This window comes from Aristolochia californica, unplaced genomic scaffold (assembly GCF_029961685.1).
Source record: "Aristolochia californica isolate CCGP_79_NKW_82.1479 unplaced genomic scaffold, dmAriCali1.0.hap1 SCAF_200, whole genome shotgun sequence".
In the NCBI taxonomy this organism is placed as follows: domain Eukaryota; kingdom Viridiplantae; phylum Streptophyta; class Magnoliopsida; order Piperales; family Aristolochiaceae; genus Aristolochia; species Aristolochia californica.
In genome coordinates this window covers 17,501-22,500 of record NW_027181883.1, presented here as the reverse complement: position 1 = coordinate 22,500, position 5,000 = coordinate 17,501, and the positions used below count along the sequence as shown (strand labels likewise).

General features: G+C 40.9%; 1 non-coding gene across 1 annotated transcript; it reads right to left on the bottom strand.

Moving 5' to 3' along the window:
* Nucleotides 1–3,792: 3,792 nt before the first annotated feature.
* On the bottom strand, nt 3,793–3,863 carry TRNAG-GCC (transfer RNA glycine (anticodon GCC)). Its single transcript has one exon. It is a non-coding gene; the product is annotated as a tRNA-Gly (tRNA).
* Between the last annotated feature and the right edge of the window lie 1,137 nt (nt 3,864–5,000).

The window sequence follows — 5,000 nt, the reverse complement described above, 5'->3', positions numbered from 1 at the left end:
GGTGCAACAACAAGCACCAGCTTGACTTGGGGGGGTAGTGATTTAGTGGCTGTAGGGGGCAAAGTCGCTTTGTTACCTATTCCATTAGGAACCGCAGATTTTTTGGTACATCACATTCATGCATTTACGATCCATGTGACTGTATTGATATTACTGAAAGGTGTTCTATTTGCTCGTAGCTCACGATTGATACCTGATAAAGCAAATCTTGGGTTTCGTTTCCCTTGTGACGGCCCCGGAAGAGGGGGAACATGCCAAGTATCCGCCTGGGATCATGTCTTCTTAGGCCTATTCTGGATGTACAATTCCATTTCGGTAGTGATATTCCACTTCAGTTGGAAAATGCAGTCAGATGTTTGGGGCAGTATAAGTGATCAAGGGGTGGTAACTCATATCACGGGGGGGAACTTTGCGCAAAGTTCCACTACTATTAATGGGTGGCTCCGGGATTTCTTATGGGCACAAGCATCTCAGGTAATTCAGTCTTATGGTTCCTCATTATCCGCATACGGCCTTTTTTTCCTAGGCGCTCATTTTGTCTGGGCGTTTAGTTTAATGTTTCTATTCAGCGGCCGTGGTTATTGGCAAGAACTCATTGAATCCATCGTTTGGGCTCATAACAAATTAAAAGTTGCTCCTGCTATTCAGCCTAGAGCCTTGAGCATTGTACAAGGACGCGCTGTAGGAGTAACCCATTACCTTCTGGGCGGAATTGCCACAACATGGGCATTCTTCTTAGCAAGAATTATTGCACTAGGATAATGGCTAGGAGGATTTGAAAGGCATTATGGCATTAAGATTTCCAAGGTTTAGCCAAGGCTTAGCTCAGGACCCCACTACTCGTCGTATTTGGTTTGGTATTGCTACCGCACATGATTTCGAGAGTCATGATGATATTACTGAGGGACGTCTTTATCAGAACATTTTTGCTTCTCACTTCGGGCAGTTAGCAATAATCTTTCTGTGGACTTCCGGAAATCTGTTTCATGTAGCTTGGCAAGGAAATTTTGAGTCATGGGTACAGGACCCTTTACATGTAAGACCAATTGCTCATGCAATTTGGGATCCTCATTTTGGTCAACCGGCGGTAGAAGCTTTTACTCGAGGGGGTGCTCTCGGCCCAGTGAATATCGCTTATTCCGGTGTTTATCAGTGGTGGTATACAATCGGCTTACGTACCAATGAGGATCTTTATACTGGAGCTCTTTTTCTATTATTTCTTTCTGCCATATCCTTAATAGCGGGTTGGTTACATCTACAGCCCAAGTGGAAACCAAGCGTTTCGTGGTTTAAAAATGCCGAATCTCGTCTCAATCATCATTTGTCAGGACTATTCGGAGTAAGTTCCTTGGCTTGGACAGGGCATTTAGTTCATGTCGCTATTCCCGGATCAAGGGGGCAGTACGTCAGATGGAATAATTTCTTAGATGTATTACCGTATCCCCAGGGGTTGGGCCCCCTTTTTACAGGTCAGTGGAATCTTTATGCCCAGAACCCCGATTCCAGTAGTCATTTATTCGGCACCTACGAAGGGGCGGGAACTGCCATTCTAACCCTTCTCGGGGGATTCCATCCACAAACACAAAGTTTATGGCTGACCGACATTGCCCATCATCATTTAGCTATTGCATTTATTTTTCTCGTTGCTGGCCATATGTATAGAACTAACTTCGGTATTGGGCATAGTATGAAAGATCTTTTAGAAGCACATATTCCTCCGGGAGGTCGATTGGGGCGTGGACATAAGGGTCTTTATGACACAATCAATAATTCGCTTCATTTTCAATTGGGTCTTGCCCTAGCCTCTTTAGGGGTTATTACCTCCTTGGTAGCTCAACACATGTACTCTTTACCCGCTTACGCATTTATAGCACAAGACTTTACTACTCAAGCTGCGTTATATACTCATCACCAATACATCGCAGGGTTCATCATGACAGGAGCCTTTGCTCATGGAGCTATATTCTTCATTCGAGATTACAATCCAGAACAGAATGAGGATAATGTATTGGCAAGAATGTTAGACCATAAAGAAGCTATCATATCTCATTTAAGTTGGGCCAGCCTGTTTCTGGGGTTTCATACTTTAGGACTCTATGTTCATAACGACGTCATGCTCGCTTTTGGTACTCCGGAGAAACAAATCTTGATTGAGCCTATATTTGCCCAATGGATACAATCTGCTCACGGTAAGACTTCATATGGGTTCGACGTACTCTTATCTTCAACGAATGGCCCAGCATTTAATGCTGGTCGAAGCATATGGTTACCTGGCTGGTTGAATGCCGTTAATGAGAATAGTAATTCACTATTCTTAACAATAGGTCCTGGAGACTTCTTGGTTCATCATGCGATTGCTCTAGGTTTGCATACAACTACATTGATTTTAGTAAAAGGTGCTTTAGACGCGCGCGGTTCCAAGTTAATGCCAGATAAAAAGGATTTCGGTTATAGTTTTCCTTGCGACGGCCCGGGACGAGGTGGTACTTGTGATATTTCGGCTTGGGACGCATTTTATTTGGCAGTTTTCTGGATGTTAAATACCATAGGATGGGTTACTTTTTATTGGCATTGGAAGCACATCACATTATGGCAAGGTAACGTTTCCCAATTTAACGAATCCTCCACTTATTTGATGGGATGGTTAAGAGATTATCTATGGTTAAACTCTTCACAACTTATCAATGGATATAACCCTTTTGGTACGAATAGTTTATCGGTCTGGGCATGGATGTTCCTATTTGGACATCTTGTTTGGGCGACTGGATTTATGTTCTTAATTTCCTGGCGTGGATATTGGCAGGAATTGATTGAAACTTTAGCATGGGCTCATGAACGCACACCTTTGGCTAATTTGATTCGATGGAGGGATAAACCAGTGGCTCTTTCCATTGTGCAAGCAAGATTGGTTGGATTAGCCCACTTTTCTGTAGGTTATATATTCACTTACGCAGCCTTCTTGATTGCCTCTACATCAGGCAAATTTGGTTAATTCATTTTTCTTGTAATGTGCTCCATCGGGAACAATCTCATTTGATTCGGTGGAGAAGGGGGACTACCACTACCCTCTTATATTTCTACATCTAGGATCCGACCCGTATCATTGATAATAAAATAGGAACTGAACAATTATGGCAAGGAAAAGTTTGATTCAAAGGGAGAATAAAAGGCGGAAATTAAAAGAGAAATATCATTTGATTCGCCGATCCCTAAAAAAAGAAATAAGCAAAGTTTCGTCGTTGAGTGACAAATGGCAAATTCATGGAAAATTGCAATCCCCGCCACGTAATAGTGCACCTATACGTCTTCATCGACGTTGCTTTTCGACCGGAAGGCCCAGAGGTAACTATCGGGACTTTGGGCTATCCGGGCACATACTTCGCGAAAGGGTTCATGCATGTTTGTTGCCGGGGGCAACGAGATCAAGTTGGTAAGGGTAAAAATACCCCTTCTTCATATTTCTATGGGTCTCTATGATCTATGATCATAGAGGGGCCCCTTTACCATTCTGTAGAAATGGGCTATTCTATTTATTATGGTAGAGGGGCAATCCTTCTTGGTCCATTAGTTCCCGGGTCTTTCGTGCGGGGTAGAGCAGTTTGGTAGCTCGCAAGGCTCATAACCTTGAAGTCACGGGTTCAAATCCTGTCTCCGCTACATTTTTAGACGTTAGGTGTAACTCCGTTAATTGTTTTGGGATAGTAGGAAAGAAGAGGGAAGTTAGAACCACTACACTATCGTGGTCAACTATACCGAATCATTTATCATATTATATTAGATTATTTTACCATGGGCGGATAGCGGGAATCGAACCCGCATCTTCTCCTTGGCAAAGAGAAATTTTACCATTCGACCATATCCGCATTTCTTCGTTCTGATATGAACATCATCATGTTCACACATATATGATATATCATATATATATATATATATATATATATGTGTGTCTGGATCATATTTGTACAGGGCTATATAATATATTATATTAGATTCCAATTATTTTATTTTAACATTAGATTATTCATTTTTCATTCAAGAAGTGACCCCTCTCTCCTCCAACTTTTTCTTTCTTTTTTTTTTTGAGGGGGGGGGGGCTCATATTGAATTTTAATGTGTCTCACAGTCCGAATTCCTTCGGGGGAGGGGTCACTTTTTTATTCTTGTACGAGGAGGTTCAAGATATTAGAGAATTAAGGATAGCTACTAGAAAGACCAATCCAATCCATAATGATGTACCTGAAAATACAACATTTTTGTTACTTGACCAACCATCAGGAGAAGCAAATACAACGGGTACACTAATCACTAAAATTGATGAAGTAGCAATTAATGCAAAAACAGCCAATTGGAAAGCAATAGTCATGCTTGTAATCCTCCAAGCTACCAACAAATGAACTTGAACTATACCATTTGATCCCCCTCTCAGTCCAAATTGTACTAAAATCCATCATGCGGGGATTTGCCCATGAATACATTGACCTTTTCGAACTTATTCCGACTTTAATCTTTAATTTAGTATTCTTTTTTATTTTTTTTATTTGTTACATGGAGCCGAGAGGCCATTTTTATTTACTTCACAAACGGGCATACTGGCTCATGCATCTATCTATATAAACAGATAGATACTATACTAGACGGATAGATACAGCAAAATAAAGCTGGATGTTTTTAGAGATAGTTATAGTATCAACTCATATGGCCATGTTCCATTTTGGGGAATAAAATAGAGATTCTCTCTCGGAGAGATGGCCGAGTGGTTGATAGCTCCGGTCTTGAAAACCGGTATAGTTCTGAACAAAGAACTATCGAGGGTTCGAATCCCTCTCTCTCCTTTTACTCGTTGAATAGATTTGTTTCTTTATTAATTTAATTTGGCCTGACCAGTGTTATAAAGAGGCATGGCTCGGCTATCCCACCTAGCCGAGCCAGAAAAAGGAAGTAAATATAAATAAATAAATTAAATATTTTATTTTAAATTTTGAATTTTAATTTAGAATAAG